General features: G+C 43.2%; 1 protein-coding gene across 1 annotated transcript in view; it reads right to left on the bottom strand.

The window, feature by feature from the left end:
* Positions 1 to 17,619, bottom strand: part of CLYBL (citramalyl-CoA lyase) — a 552,948-nt gene that overhangs the window by 206,904 nt on the left and 328,425 nt on the right. The gene's annotated exons all lie outside the window — the stretch shown is intronic.

The raw sequence follows: 17,619 nt of genomic DNA, 5'->3' as shown, positions 1-17,619 counted from the left end.
TTTGCAGAGCCCCTAATGTACCTAAACAGTAGAAACCCCCCACAAGTGACCCCATATTGGAAACTAGACCCCTCAATGAACTTATCTAGATGTGCTGTGAGAACTTTGAACCCCCAAGTGTTTCACTACAGTTTATAACGCAGAGCCGTGAAAATAAAAAATCTTTTTGTTTTCCCACAAAAATTATTTTTTAGCCCCCAGTTTTGTATTTTCCCAAGGGTAACAGGAGAAATTGGTCCACAAAAGTTGTTGTCCAATTTGTCCTGAGTACGCTGATACCCCATATGTTGGGGTAAACCCCTGTTTGGGCACACAGGAGAGCTCGGAAGGGAAGGAGCACTGTTTTACTTTTTCAACGCAGAATTGGCTGGAATTGAGATCGGACGCCATATCGTGTTTGGAGAGCCCCTGATGTGCCGAAACAGTGGAAACCCCCCAATTATAACTGAAACCCTAATCTAAACACACCCCTAACCCTAATTCCAACGGTAACCCTAACCACACCTCTAACCCTGACACACCACTAACCCTAATCCCAACCCTATTCCCAACTGTAAATGTAATCTAAACCCTAACCCTAACTTTAGCCCCAACCCTAACTGTAGCCCCAACCCTAACCCTAGCCCTAACCCTAGCCCTAACCCTAGCCCTAACCCTAGCCCTAGCCCTAGCCCTAACCCTAGCCCTAACCCTAGCCCTAGCCCTAACCCTAACCCTAGCCCTAACCCTAGCCCTAACCCTAGCCCTAACCCTAGCCCTAGCCCTAACCCTAGCCCTAATGGGAAAATGGAAATAAATACATTTTTTTTTATTTTTCCCTAACTAAGGGGGTGATGAAGGGGGGTTTGATTTACTTTTATAGCGAGTTTTTTAGCGGATTTTTATGATTGGCAGCCGTCACACACTGAAAGACCCTTTTTATTGCAAAAAATATTTTTTGCAATACCACATTTTGAGAGCTATAATTTTTCCATATTTTGGTCCACAGAGTCATGTGAGGTCTTGTTTTTTGCGGGACGAGTTGACGTTTTTATTGAAAACATTTTTGGGCACGTGACATTTTTTGATCGCTTTTTATTCCGATTTTTGTGAGGAAGAATGACCAAAAGCCAGCTATTCATGAATTTCTATTGGGGGAGGCGTTTATACCGTTCCGCGTTTGGTAAAATTGATAAATCAGTTTTATTCTTCGGGTCAGTACGATTACAGCGATACCTCATTTATATCATTTTTTTATGGCTTGGCGCTTTTATACGATAAAAACTATTTTACAGAAAAAATAATTATTTTTGCATCGCTTTATTCTCAGGACTATAACTTTTTTACTTTTTTGCTGATGATGCTGTATGGCGGCTCTTTTTTTGCGGGACAATATGACGCTTTCAGCGGTACCATGGTTATTTATATCTGTCCTTTTGATCGCGTGTTATTCCACTTTTTGTTCGGCGGTATGATAATAAAGCGTTGTTTTTTTGCCTCGTTTTTTTTTTTTTTTTTCTTACGGTGTTTACTGAAGGGGTTAACTAGTGGGACAGTTTTATAGGTCGGGTCGTTACGGACGCGGCGAAACTAAATATGTGTACTTTTATTGTTTTTTTTTTTTATTTAGATGAAGAAATGTATTTATGGGAATAATATTTTTTTTTTTTTCATTATTTTGGAATATTTTTTTTTATTTTTTTTACACATTTGGACAATTTTTTTTTTACTTTTTTACTTTGTCCCAGGGGGGGACATCACAGATCAGTGATCTGACAGTTTGCACAGCACTCTGTCAGATCACTGATCTGACATGCAGCGCTGCAGGCTTCACAGTGCCTGCTCTGAGCAGGCTCTGTGAAGCCACCTCCCTCCCTGCAGGACCCGGATCCGCGGCCATCTTGGATCCGGGGCTGGAGGGAGCAGGGAGGGAGGTGAGACCCTCGCAGCAACGCGATCACATCGCGTTGCTCCGGGGGTCTCAGGGAAGCCCGCAGGGAGCCCCCTCCCTGCGCGGTGCTTCCCTGCACCGCCGGCACATCGCGATCATCTTTGATCGCGGTGTGCCAGGGGTTAATGTGCCGGGGGCGGTCCGTGACCGCTCCTGGCACATAGTGCCGGATGTCAGCTGCGATAAGCAGCTGACACCCGGCCGCGATCGGCCGCGCTCCCCCCGTGAGCGCGGCCGATCGGCTATGACGTACTATCCCGTCCAGGGTCAGATAAGCCCAGGGCACCTCGACGGGATAGTACGTCTAAGGTCACAGAGGGGTTAAAGTTTGCAACAAGCCACCTGGGAGACCCAACAACTATGTGGAAGAAGGTGCTCTGGTCAGATGAAACCAAAATCAAACTTTTTGGCAACAATGCCAAACGATATGTTTGGCGTAAAGGCAACACCGCTCATCACCCTGAACACACCATTCCCACTGTCAAACATGATGGTGGCAGCATCATGGTTTGAGCCTGCTTTTCTTCAGGAGGGTCATGAAAAATTGTTAAAATTGATGGGAAGATGGATGGAGCCAAATACAGGACCATTCTTGAAGAAAACCTGTTGGAGTGTGCAAAAGACCTGAGACTGGGATAATAATAATAATCTTTATATAGCGCCAACATATTCCGCAGCGCTTTACGGTTTAACAGACTGGGATGGAGTGTTGTCTTCCAACAAGACAATGATCCCAAACACAAAGCAAAATCTACAATGGAATGGTTCACAAATAAAAGTATCCAGGTGTTAGAATGACCAAGTCAAAGTCCAGACCTCAATCCAATCGAGAATCTGTGGATAGAGCTGAAAACTGCTGTTCACAAACGATCTCCATCAAACCTCACTGAGCTCGAGCTGTTTGCCAAGGAAGAATGGGCAGGAATTTCAGTCTCTCAATGTACAAAACTGATAGAGACATACCCCAAACGACTTGTAGCTGTAATCGCAGCAGAAGGTGGCGCAACAAAGTATTAAGTTAAAGGGGCCGAATAATATACTGCATGCCCCACTTTTCAGTTTTTGAATTTCCACAAAAATTTTAAATAACCAATAAATTTCATTCAACTTCACAATTGTGTTCCACTTGTTGTTGATTCTTCACCAAAAATTAACATTTGGTATCTTTATGTTTGAAGCATGATATGTGGGAAAAGGTTGAAACGTTCCAGGGGTCGAATACTTTCGCAAGGCACTGTAATAATCAAAATATTGCTACCTCTTTGTTCATCATGTAGTGTCTAGCTTCGTGTGTTGAAATTGCAGGAAAAAAATTATGTTGTTGTATGTTACTTTATCTCTACTATACCTGTATTTTTAGCAAAGTGAATATCAAGAAACAGAGTTTGAATTTGACTTTAATATTGATACTAAATCAACTCTATCTGTCCGGGAAAGCATTCCATTAGCAGGGGCATTAAAAGAGAATTTAACTGAAATAACAAGAAACAGATAACAAGTCATTCGGAACAAGTGTTTATGAGAGAACACCAAATTCTCTGCATGTAGTATATGTCACAGCTTTCACATCAAGTGCATTTGGTAATAACAATAGAGCCAGAGCATGCAGCAAAGTCAATATGTGGGAACATAAAAAGTTACCAAGGCTGAATTGTTCATTAAGATCAGAGGGGGAGCATCTAAAGATCTGGATTCACCACAGTTCACACCGGGGTAACCTTATGTCACTGTAACTACTGACGGATGCTCGTGTATATCTACAGCATAAGCTTTTTCCATCAGTGTTTTGTGAAAATCTTGCACAACAGACAAAAATGGTTCCTCTTTGTAGAGAATTGTGCAGATTATTGTTGCCATCAGTGAATTATTTCTCTTTGAGCCTAAACTCACATTCTTTCATGTATCTCTACTAAGCGATCCAGCAAATATAATTGGACAAGCTTCTATCAAATATTACATTAGGCCTTATTTACATTTTGTATCTGCTTTTGTTATTCTTATACATTGGGCAATCAAAAAAGGCAATTTTCAGATTATAGGCTCTGTTTACATCAGCGTTATAACTTTGGTTTTAAACGAAGCCATGACTACTGCAGGGATCTATTTTCAAGTGGATACAAGAAAAAAGATTGACCTAGTTAAATATCATTGGGTAGGCTGAAGTGCTATTCTTGATGTCCTAACTACTCGAAAACAGGAACAAAATCTGTTTAATGTAGGCCGGAACAGGGTCAAAAGATGGCTAAACCCTTAGGACAAATTTCAGTCTGAATCTCATGACCCTTTCTGATGTCTACAAAGATTTCACTGCTTTCCACATATGACTAAAGTTCATTGGAACGAGGATCAATCGTGTTGCTTATTAAGAAGCCCGATCCTTTGTTCAAATGGGAGCTGAAATTGCCGATGATATCTGATGGGGATGGATTTCCTTATTCCACTTAATTGAGTTCTAATATTTTGATTTCCAACTTACATTCAAAAGCAAATATATATGTTTTTTTAATACATGTACTGATGTCTTACTCCAATGACTTCAATAGACCGGGGTTTCCCCAATTTCTCATTTTGATTGTTGGACATGCCGGCAGTGACTGCTGAGATGGCTGAAGATGCACATCTCCACTTACCGCTAATGAGTTCCAATCACAGCCAAGCTGAATTTGTCGCCTGTGTTTGGAATTGTCATAGAATCCAATTAAGAAATACACAACATGCTGTCATGGCTGCCTCAGTGCCACTTGGAGAGATAGTGCCAATATAGTCAGTACTAGACCACTGAGCTCACTGATTGGTGTTAGGGCTGGCGGAACACACTGAGTAAATAGAGGGAGGTTATTTGGTGCGTTCGCAGCCCGAGGTCCACCGTGCAGGAGAGAACCTGCTGCTGGCAAATGGCGGCCCTATATGGCGGTAGAAGCGAACTCTTACTTCACAGAGTCACCTAAAGAAAGCACTGTGTCCTGTTTAACTCACAGGAGTACACAGCAACTGCCGAGCAGATAGCAGTTTGTGGTTACGCAATCAAAGAAGCAATCATACAAACTACTCACCGGAGGAGCCGGTATTCTAGGGGCTTATTTCAGACAGGGCCCTGAATCCATACACACAATCTCCTCACCGGAGGTGCCGGTATTCTAGGGGCTTATTTCAGCCGGGTCCCTGAACACATATACATGTAACCACACTGGCGCAAAACACATCACTTAGATTTGATACTTGCGTACGTGCGGCCTTGTGAACCTTTTATAGCTGCAGCAAGTACATGACCTTCCTAGAAGGACCAATGAGAGGCTGCCACAGAGCCTGAGCAATTTCAGGACCTTCCTGGAGAACCAATGAGTTTTGCTGCAGTATCTAAGCATGTGACCCTCGATCTCCAATGAGAGAACTTTCCCCGGGCATGCTGAGAAGGGAAAAAGCAGGACTTAGTACCAAAAGCGTCTGCTCGCCGCTGCCCAGCACTGGCTTCAATGGCAGAAGCTGGAAAAGCAGCAGTAACCCTTTGCACAGAGTGAGACTGAGCAAGACGCTGGGACTGACGTCTCCGCTGAGCAGGGTCCACTGTGGCAGGAGCAGAGATGGCTCGAGATTCCCCCTGTGCAGAGGCAGGAACTCGACCCCTAACAATTGGCTGCAGCAGTTGTGATGTCACTAATGTATCGGTGTTAACAAAGACCAGAATAGTGGCAGAGGCAGCTGCAGTTGAAGGGGGTAAGTACCACTCATTTTATTACTTTTACTAAGGCAATTCCAAAAGAAGTAATAAAAAAACCTTTTCATAAGAACGAACACAAATTTGGTAAAAAAGAAAAAAAATTGCCAAATGTTCCACTATGATAAATTCTTCTATGGTAGAATACCTGTTATACAGCACCTTATGGAGCGTGTACAGCACCACATGGAGTCTATACAGAGATACATTTTATACAGCTTTATTAGAACAGACTACTGAACAAACTACCACTGCTTTCCTTTCATTGGAGCAGACACGCTTTTTTGCCAGGCTGACGATACACATACACAACATGTAACAGGTTCTACACATAACTAAGTCACAATAATTCAGAAACATTTTTTTTCTGGTCCTATTGTATAATGTACATGATGCATGTATGCTGTTGCTCCGGGTACAGCAAAGTGCAAGTCCGGTCACATGCACACGTGGTGAATTTGTTGCATTTAGTCCAAGTGTACAAAAAATCATCAAGAGTTTCAACCAGAAAATGTGGGTAATTTTTTATCACTTTTCATTTATGTGCAATCCATTTTTTACAGCAGCTGTTAATAATTTACAAGACCTTTTTAATTTTCCTAAGAATTGCAATGTATCCATAAAGAACGGATATTATACTGTGGCTCCGTATGGCATCCAATTTTTTTTTGCGCCCCTAAAGGTTTAAATGGGCCATTGTCATCCGACAGAAGGAAGAAACTGCAATTTATTTTCACACGCAGATTCAGTCACTGATAAAAAAAAAATTGCTAATCTGCACTGCCCCATTTAATGACATTGATCCAAGTGCTGCACATTTTTTCATAGCGAGCACTCGGACTGAAAATACGGTTGTGTGAACTTCACCTTAGTCTGGCTGTAGATGAGCATAAGAAAAATTGACCAGGTTTCATACAGAACATTGGTACGATTTTAAACTAATTTTTATCTGATTTTCATCCCTGAGCCATCCATGTATCTGTCTTTTTACATCTGTGTGTGATCCGTTTTCGTACAACTACATTAAAAAATGTATATGATCAAATAGAGTTTGTAGGTTTATAATAGAAATAAATCTGTAAAAATCGGATACCACTCGGATGTCCTGTGTGGGATTCAATTTTTTTTATGCACCCACAGACTTGAATAGAATACAGCATGCTGCGTTTTTGTTCTTGCGAACAACCGAACCGAAAGAACAATCATTCACCTGAACAGGCCTGTTGAATAAAATTGGTCAGTGTGCTATTCGATCCCAAAACGGACAGCACACGTCCAATTTATATGCTCATCATTTACAGTGGGGAGAATAAGTATTTGATACACTGCCGATTTTGCAAGTTTTCCCACCTACAAAGAGTGGAGAGCTCTGTAATTTTTATCGTAGCTACACTTCAAATGTGAGAGACAGAATCTTTTAAAAAATCCAAAACCTCACATTGTATTATTTTTAAATAATTTGCATTTTATTGCATGAAATAAGTATTTGATACAATAGAAAAACACAACCTAATATTTGGTACAGAAACCTTTGTTTACAATAACAGAGGTCAGACATGTCCTGTAATTCTTGACCAAGTCTGCACAGACAGCAGCAGGGATTTTGGACCACTCCTCCATACAGATCTTTCAGGTATTGGGGCTGTTGCTTTGTTATCATTGAGTTACAGCTCCCTCCGAAGGTTTTCTATTGGGTTCAGGTCAGGACAAGGCTACCAACAGGAATTTCATGGACCCATACTGGTAAAATGTACAGGCTGCCCCCGGAGACTCTGGCCAGGCTCCAACCCAGCCCCGCCTCCAGCACTCAAACGTTCCACAGTCCCACTGCCCACTCTTGGAAAAACTCCACTTTTGCACCACGTCCTCACCAATCACTCATTAACAGTTCCCATGACCAGATCACAGACATAGCCAGCAGCTTTTGTTTTGGCCAAAAGATTTTTTTAATCTGCAACCATGACAAGATAGACTCTTTTGGCCGGGCTCTACTCTATCTACTATATAAAGCTGAATGTGTGTGTGTGTGTGTGTGTGTGTGTATGTGTGTGTGTATGTCCGGGATTGGCATCTGCACCGTCGCAGCTACAGCCACAAAATTTTGCACAGTCACACGTCTGGACCCCGAGAGCGTCATAGGCTATATTGTGAGGCGAAATTTTAACCCCGCGCGTTCCAATTCACCAAACAATTTTGCCCCTATCTACATAATGGGGAAAAAAGTGAAAGGAAAAGTGTTGGAGGAGTCGCAGCTACAGAAACAAAATTTTGCACAGTCACACGTCTGGACCCCGAGAGCGTCATAGGCTACGTTGTGGGGTGAAATTTTAACCCCGCGCGTTCCAATTCACCAAACAATTTTGACCCTATCTAAATAATGGGGAAAAAGTGAAAGGAAAAGTGTTGGAGGCGTCGCAACTACAGCCACAAAATTTTGCACAGTCACACGTCTGGACCCTGAGAGCGTCATAGGCTATATTGTGAGGTGAAATTTTAACCCCGCGCGTTCCAATTCACCAAACAATTTTGCCCCTATCTACATAATGGGGAAAAAAGTGAAAGGAAAAGTGTTGGAGGCGTCGCAGCTACAGAAACAAAATTTTGCACAGTCACACGTCAGGACCCTGAGAGCGTCATAGGCTTTGTTGTGAGGTGAAATTTTAACCCCGCGCGTTCCAATTCACCAAACAATTTTGCCCCTATCTACATAATGGGGAAAAAGTGAAAGGAAAAGTGTTGGAAGCGTCGCAGCTACAGCAACAAAATTTTGCACAGTCACACATCAGGACCCTGAGAGCGTCATAGGCTTTGTTGTGAGGTGAAATTTTAACCCCGCGCTTTCCAATTCACCAAACAATTTTGCCCCTATCTACATAATGGGAAAAAATGAAAGGAAAAGTGTAGGAGGCAAATTGACAGCTGCCAGATGAACTCACCAGGGATTCAAGCTTCAGGAGGCTAATTTGCATATTCCAGGTGCCTTCTGGGAGAAGCGAAGTCTCCCTAAGCTAGAAGATCGTTGGGTACAGCCGGGACCAGCTGCTTCGAAAGCATCACCAAACCAGGGATTCAAGCTTCAGGAGGCTAATTTGCATATTCCAGGTGCCTTCTGGGAGAAGCGAAGTCTCCCTAAGCTAGAAGATCGTTGGGTACAGCCGGGACCAGCTGCTTCGAAAGCATCACAAAACCGCGCGCCGTAAGAATTTTTGCCTGTAGGACATTATTGCAAGAGAGCTTGGCTGAGTAGATTACACAAGAAGGAAAACACACAGCAAGTCAGCAGGATCTAGGAGCAACATGGCAGATGTGACAACCTACATGGTGAGCTGCAGCATGTGCTACATGTTCACAGATCGACCAGAAGAAGAATCCAATTTCACCTGTCAGAAGTGTAGACTAGTGGCCCTTTTAGAAGAAAAGGTGCGGGGTCTGGAAGAAAGAATAGCAACTTTGAAACTCATCAAAGAGAATGAAGACTTTCTAGACAGAACAGAAGCATCTCTACTGGTCACAGAAGGTGCAAAAAGTGTCAGAGAACCTCCAAAAGCAGATGAGTGGAAGCATGTGACCAAAAGAAGCAAGAAGACCATGGAGAAATCACCAACCACACAACTGAAGAACCGATATCAAATCTTTGTAGAGGATGAAGATGGCACACCTAAGAATGAAGCAATACCAGCAAGCAAAAAAGAAAAGGGCACACAGCAACAAGTGACAGCAAAAAGTACAGCCAAGAAGCAACGAAGAGTGGTGGTGGTGGGAGACTCACTACTGAGAGGCACCGAAGCAGCCATCTGCAGACCGGACATAACTGCAAGAGAAGTATGCTGCCTTCCAGGTGCGATGATCAAGGATGTGACCGATAGGATACCAAAGCTCTTCAGCTCCAAGGACGTCCACCCATTTCTTCTGATACATGTTGGCACCAATGACACGGCAAGGAAGGACCTACCGACAATCTGCAAGGACTTTGAAGAGTTGGGGAAGAAAGTAAAGGAACTGGATGCACAGGTAGTTTTTTCTTCTATCCTTCCAGTAGACGGGCATGGCACCAGGAGATGGAACAGGATCCTTGATGCAAACAACTGGCTAAGACGATGGTGCAGACAACAAGGATTTGGATTCCTGGACCACGGTGTGAATTACTGGTATGATGGACTCCTCGCCAGAGACGGACTACACCTCAACAAACCTGGGAAACACACATTCGCCAGAAGACTCGCTACACTCATCAGGAGGGCGTTAAACTAGAAGAAGAGGGGACGGGAAGAAAAACATTAGACTCGAACAAAGACGACCCAGGAAAACATACTCAGAAGGGAGGTAAGAACATTTCTAAAACAATCCACAGTGAGGAGATTGGAACAAAACAAAATCCTCTAAACTGCATGCTCGCAAACGCCAGAAGCCTGACAAACAAGATGGAAGAACTAGAAGCAGAAATATCTACAGGTAACTTTGACATAGTGGGAATAACCGAGACATGGTTAGATGAAAGCTATGACTGGGCAGTTAACTTACAGGGTTACAGTCTGTTTAGAAAGGATCGTAAAAATCGGAGAGGAGGAGGGGTTTGTCTCTATGTAAAGTCTTGTCTAAAGTCCACTTTAAGGGAGGATATTAGCGAAGGGAATGAGGATGTCGAGTCCATATGGGTTGAAATTCATGGAGGGAAAAATGGTAACAAAATTCTCATTGGGGTCTGTTACAAACCCCCAAATATAACAGAAAGCATGGAAAGTCTACTTCTAAAGCAGATAGATGAAGCTGCAACCCATAATGAGGTCCTGGTTATGGGGGACTTTAACTACCCGGATATTAACTGGGAAACAGAAACCTGTGAAACCCATAAAGGCAACAGGTTTCTGCTAATAACCAAGAAAAATTATCTTTCACAATTGGTGCAGAATCCAACCAGAGGAGCAGCACTTTTAGACCTAATACTATCTAATAGACCTGACAGAATAACAAATCTGCAGGTGGTTGGGCATTTAGGAAATAGCGACCACAATATTGTGCAGTTTCACCTGTCTTTCACTAGGGGGACTTGTCAGGGAGTCACAAAAACATTGAACTTTAGGAAGGCAAAGTTTGAACAGCTTAGAGATGCCCTTAATCTGGTAGACTGGGACAATATCCTCAGAAATGAGAATACAGATAATAAATGGGAAATGTTTAAGAACATCCTAAATAGGCAGTGTAAGCGGTTTATACCTTGTGGGAATAAAAGGACTAGAAATAGGAAAAACCCAATGTGGCTAAACAAAGAAGTAAGACAGGCAATTAACAGTAAAAAGAAAGCATTTGCACTACTAAAGCAGGATGGCACCATTGAAGCTCTAAAAAACTATAGGGAGAAAAATACTTTATCTAAAAAACTAATTAAAGCTGCCAAAAAGGAAACAGAGAAGCACATTGCTAAGGAGAGTAAAACTAATCCCAAACTGTTCTTCAACTATATCAATAGTAAAAGAATAAAAACTGAAAATGTAGGCCCCTTAAAAAATAGTGAGGAAAGAATGGTTGTAGATGACGAGGAAAAAGCTAACATATTAAACACCTTCTTCTCCACGGTATTCACGGTGGAAAATGAAATGCTAGGTGAAATCCCAAGAAACAATGAAAACCCTATATTACGGGTCACCAATCTAACCCAAGAAGAGGTGCGAAACCGGCTAAATAAGATTAAAATAGATAAATCTCCGGGTCCGGATGGCATACACCCACGAGTACTAAGAGAACTAAGTAATGTAATAGATAAACCATTATTTCTTATTTTTAGTGACTCTATAGCGACAGGGTCTGTTCCGCAGGACTGGCGCATAGCAAATGTGGTGCCAATATTCAAAAAGGGCTCTAAAAGTGAACCTGGAAATTATAGGCCAGTAAGTCTAACCTCTATTGTTGGTAAAATATTTGAAGGGTTTCTGAGGGATGTTATTCTGGATTATCTCAATGAGAATAACTGTTTAACTCCATATCAGCATGGGTTTATGAGAAATCGCTCCTGTCAAACCAATCTAATCAGTTTTTATGAAGAGGTAAGCTATAGACTGGACCACGGTGAGTCATTGGACGTGGTATATCTCGATTTTTCCAAAGCGTTTGATACCGTGCCGCACAAGAGGTTGGTACACAAAATGAGAATGCTTGGTCTGGGGGAAAATGTGTGTAAATGGGTTAGTAACTGGCTTAGTGATAGAAAGCAGAGGGTGGTTATAAATGGTATAGTCTCTAACTGGGTCGCTGTGACCAGTGGGGTACCGCAGGGGTCAGTATTGGGACCTGTTCTCTTCAACATATTCATTAATGATCTGGTAGAAGGTTTACACAGTAAAATATCGATATTTGCAGATGATACAAAACTATGTAAAGCAGTTAATACAAGAGAAGATAGTATTCTGCTACAGATGGATCTGGATAAGTTGGAAACTTGGGCTGAAAGGTGGCAGATGAGGTTTAACAATGATAAATGTAAGGTTATACACATGGGAAGAGGGAATCAATATCACCATTACACACTGAACGGGAAACCACTGGGTAAATCTGACAGGGAGAAGGACTTGGGGATCCTAGTTAATGATAAACTTACCTGGAGCAGCCAGTGCCAGGCAGCAGCTGCCAAGGCAAACAGGATCATGGGGTGCATTAAAAGAGGTCTGGATACACATGATGAGAGCATTATACTGCCTCTGTACAAATCCCTAGTTAGACCGCACATGGAGTACTGTGTCCAGTTTTGGGCACCGGTGCTCAGGAAGGATATAATGGAACTAGAGAGAGTACAAAGGAGGGCAACAAAATTAATAAAGGGGATGGGAGAACTACAATACCCAGATAGATTAGCGAAATTAGGATTATTTAGTCTAGAAAAAAGACGACTGAGGGGCGATCTAATAACCATGTATAAGTATATAAGGGGACAATACAAATATCTCGCTGAGGATCTGTTTATACCAAGGAAGGTGACGGGCACAAGGGGGCATTCTTTGCGTCTGGAGGAGAGAAGGTTTTTCCACCAACATAGAAGAGGATTCTTTACTGTTAGGGCAGTGAGAATCTGGAATTGCTTGCCTGAGGAGGTGGTGATGGCGAACTCAGTCGAGGGGTTCAAGAGAGGCCTGGATGTCTTCCTGGAGCAGAACAATATTGTATCATACAATTATTAGGTTCTGTAGAAGGACGTAGATCTGGGTATTTATTATGATGGAATATAGGCTGAACTGGATGGACAAATGTCTTTTTTCGGCCTTACTAACTATGTTACTATGTTACTATGTTACCACACACGGGGATATGAACACACACAAAATGCGCCACACACTACCACGTGCTTGAACACATATTACCCTCAGCACACATTTCACCACAAATACACCAACCTCGCCACATAAAAGTCAAAACACAAAAGTCGCCACTCAAAACTCGCCACGCGCAGAACTCGCCACATGCAAAAACTAGGCTCTTGCAAAACTCGCCACAAGTGCAAAATTCTCCTCATGAAAAACTCGCCACACGCAAAACTTGCACACGCAGAAAAATTGCCACATGCACAAAAGTTGCAACACATGCAAAAGTTGCCTCACACAAAACTTGCACATACTCAAAAGGCACCACACATAATACTCGCAACGCGCAAAACTCGCCATGCGCAAAACTTGCTGCACACAACTTGCTACACTAACCTGTCACATGTAACTCGACACACAAAAAGTTGCTACACGCATGTTGCTACACAAAACTCATCTCACAAAAGTCACTACATGCATGTCGCCACACGCAACTCAACACACACAACTTGACAAACGAAACTCGCCCTAAAACACACACAAGTCTGGTATTATCCTTCAAAAATAAAAATCTGATTAATAAGCAGACAAACTACAACAATTGCACCATATAGGAAATACGGCAGCTGTCAGTCACATGTCCTGTCTATTATGTGTATGTGTGAGCTAATATATACTGTCAGGGGGAGGGCTTCCTGTTGGCTGGGGATTTATCAGGATGCCAATTTAGCTTACAAATACTGAGGTAAAAATACTGAGCAAATAACGTGTGAACGAGGTGTAATACAGGAGGAGATGACACACAGGTATATACTATATACAGGGGAGATGACACACAGATATATACTATATACAGGAGAGACATATAGGTACATATACAGTTAGGGCCAGAAATATTTGGACAGTGACACAAGTTTTGTTATTTTAGCTGTTTACAAAAACATGTTCAGAAATAAAATTATATATGTAATATGGGCTGAAAGTGCACACTCCCAGCTGCAATATGATAGTTTCCACATCCGAATCGGAGAAAGGGTTTAGGAATCATAGCTCTGTAATGCATAGCGTCCCTTTTTCAAGGGACCAAAAGTAATTGGACAATGGACTCTAAGGGCTGCAATTAACTCTGAAGGCGTCTCCCTCGTTAACCTGTAATCAATGAAGTAGTTAAAAGGTCAGGGGTGGATTCCAGGTGTGTGGTTTTGCATTTGGAAGCTGTTGCTGTGAGCAGACAACATGCGGTCAAAGGAACTCTCAATTGAGGTGAAGCAGAACATCCTGAGGCTGAAAAAAAAGAAAAAATCCATCAGAGAGATAGCAGACATGCTTGGAGTAGCAAAATCAACAGTTGGGTACATTCTGAGAAAAAAGGAATTGACTGGTGAGCTTGGGAACTCAAAAAGGCCTGGGCGTCCACGGATGACAACAGTGGTGGATGATCGCCGCATACTTAATTTGGTGAAGAAGAACCCGTTCACAACATCAACTGAAGTCCAGAACACTCTCAGTGAAGTAGGTGTATCTGTCTCTAAGTCAACAGTAAAGAGAAGACTCCATGACAGTAAATACAAAGGGTTCACATCTAGATGCAAACCATTCATCAATACCAAAAATAGACAGGCCAGAGTTAAATTTGCAGAAAAACACCTCAAGAAGCCAGCTCAGTTCTGGAAAAGTATTCTATGGACAGATGAGACAAAGATCAACCTGTACCAGAATGATGGGAAGAAAAAAGTTTGGAGAAGAAAGGGAACGGCACATGATCCAAGGCACACCACATCCTCTGTAAAACATGGTGGAGGCAACGTGATGGCATGGGCATGCATGGCTTTCAATGGCACTGGGTCACTTGTGTTTATTGATGACATAAGAGCAGACAAGAGTAGCCGGATGAATTCTGAAGTGTACCGGGATATACTTTCAGCCCAGATTCAGCCAAATGCTGCAAAGTTGATTGGACGGCGCTTCATAGTACAGATGGACAATGACCCCAAGCATACAGCCAAAGCTACCCAGGAGTTCATGAGTGCCAAAAAGTGGAACATTCTGCAATGGCCAAGTCAATCTCCAGATCTAAACCCAATTGAGCATGCATTTCACTTGCTCAAATCCAGACTTAAGACGGAAAGACCCACAAACAAGCAAGACCTGAAGGCTGCGGCTGTAAAGGCCTGGCAAAGCATTAAGAAGGAGGAAACCCAGCGTTTGGTGATGTCCATGGGTTCCAGACTTAAGGCAGTGATTGCCTCCAAAGGATTTGCAACAAAATATTGAAAATAAAAATATTTTGTTTGGGTTATGTTTATTTGTCCAATTACTTTTGACCTCCTAAAATGTGGAGTGTTTGTAAAGAAATGTGTACAATTCCTACATTTTCTATCAGATAATTTTGTTCAACCCTTCAAATTAAACGTTACAATCTGCACTTGAATTCTGTTGTAGAGGTTTCATTTCAAATCCAATGTGGTGGCATGCAGAGCCCAACTCGCGAAAATTGTGTCACTGTCCAAATATTTCTGGCCCTAACTGTATATACAGGAGGAGATGACATACAGGTATATACTATATACAGGAGGAGATGACATACAGGTATATGCTATATATAGAAGATGACATGCAGGTATATACTATATGCAGGAGGAGATGACACTCAGATATATACTATATACAGGGGAGATGACACACATGTATATACTATATACAGGAGGAGATGACATACAGGTATATGCTATATATAGAAGATGACATGCAGGTATATACTATATGCAGGAGGAGATGACACTCAGATATATACTATATACAGGGGAGATGACACACAGGTATATACTATATACAGGAGGAGATGACATACAGGTATATACTATATATAGAAGGAGATGACATTCAGGTATATACTATATATAGGGGAGATGACACACAGCAGGTATATACTATATACAGGGGAGATGACATACAGGTATATACTATATAAAGGAGATGACATACAGATGTATACTATATATAAGGGAGATGACAAACATGTATATACTGAGGTGATGAGGTGAAAATGAGAGGTGTGAGGTGAAAATGAAAAGGTGTGAGTGCAAAATGAGAGGAGTGAGGAAAAATAGTGGAGTGATCAGAAAATGACAGATGTGAGGTTGAAATGACAAGTGTTAGGGGGGAATGAGAGGAGTGAGGGAGAAAATGAGAGGTGTGAGGGAGAAAATGAGAGATGTGAGGGGGAAAATGAAAGATGTGATTGGGAAAATGAGAGGCGTGATGGGAAAATAAGAGAAGTGAGGTGCTATAACTAACCACAGATATTTACTATGCCCAGGCAACGCCGGGCTCTTCAGCTAGTCCTATTATACATTTGTTAAAATAAAATATATTGTTTCTGCATCCTGCTAAGTGTGCATTTGTCATCAGACAGGGTTTTGGGAAGGCCGTATCTCTTGGTACCGTATATACTCGAGTATAAGCCGAGATTTTCAGCCCAAATTTTAGGGCTGAAAGTGCCCCCCTCGGCTTATACTCGAGTCACGGTAGCGGTGGGGTCGGCGGGTGAGGGGGTGAGGGCGCTGAGGCATACTTACCTAGTCCCAGCGATCCTCGCGCTGTCCCTGCCGTCCCACGGGCTTCGGCGCTGCAGCTTCTTCCTCTCTTCAGCGGTCACGTGGGACCGCTCATTACAGAAATGAATAAGCGGCTCCACCTCCCATAGGGGCGGAGCCGCTTATTCATTTCTCTAATCAGCGGTGCCGGTGACCGCTGATAGAGAAAGAAGCTGCAGCGCCGAAGACAGGAGGGGACAGCGCGAGGATCGCCAGGACTAGGTGAGTATGTTATATTCACCTGTCCTCGTTCCAGCCGCCGGGCGCCGATCCATCTTCCCGGCCGGCGCCTCCATCTTCCCGGCGTCTGCGCTCTCTGACTGATCAGGCAGAGGGCGCGATGACGCATATAGTGTGCGCGGCGCCCTCTGCCTGATCAGTCAGAGCAGAGACGCCGGGAAGATGGAGGCGCCGGAACGAGACGCTGGGAGCTGCAATCAAGGGAGGTGAGTATGTGGTTTTTTTTTTTTTATTGCAGCAGTAGCAGCGGCAGCACAGATTAATGTGGAGCATCTATGGGGCACAGTGAACGGTGCAGAGCACCGTATAAGGCACAGCTAGGGGGCACAATGAACGGTGCAGAGCACCGTATAAGGCACAGCTAGGGGGCACAATGAACGGTGCAGAGCACCGTATAAGGCACAGCTAGGGGGCACAATGAACGGTGCAGAGCACCGTATATGGCACATCTATGGGGCACAGTGAACGGTGCAGAGCACCGTATAAGGCACAGCTAGGGGGCACAATGAACGGTGCAGAGCACCGTATATGGCACATCTATGGGGCACAGTGAACGGTGCAGAGCACTGTATATGGCACAGCTAGGGGGCACAGTGAACGGTGCAGAGCACCGTATAAGGCACAGCTAGGGGGCACAATGAACGGTGCAGAGCACCGTATATGGCACAGCTATGGGGCACAGTGAACGGTGCAGAGCACTGTATATGGCACAGCTAGGGGGCACAGTGAACGGTGCAGAGCACCGTATAAGGCACAGCTAGGGGGCACAATGAACGGTGCAGAGCACTGTATAAGGCACAGCTAGGGGGCACAATGAACGGTGCAGAGCACCGTATATGGCACAGCTAT

This window comes from Ranitomeya imitator, chromosome 3, assembly GCF_032444005.1.
Source record: "Ranitomeya imitator isolate aRanImi1 chromosome 3, aRanImi1.pri, whole genome shotgun sequence".
Lineage (NCBI taxonomy): Eukaryota > Metazoa > Chordata > Amphibia > Anura > Dendrobatidae > Ranitomeya > Ranitomeya imitator.
Note: the sequence above shows the minus strand (reverse complement) of the source record. Positions and strands in the feature narration are given on the sequence as shown.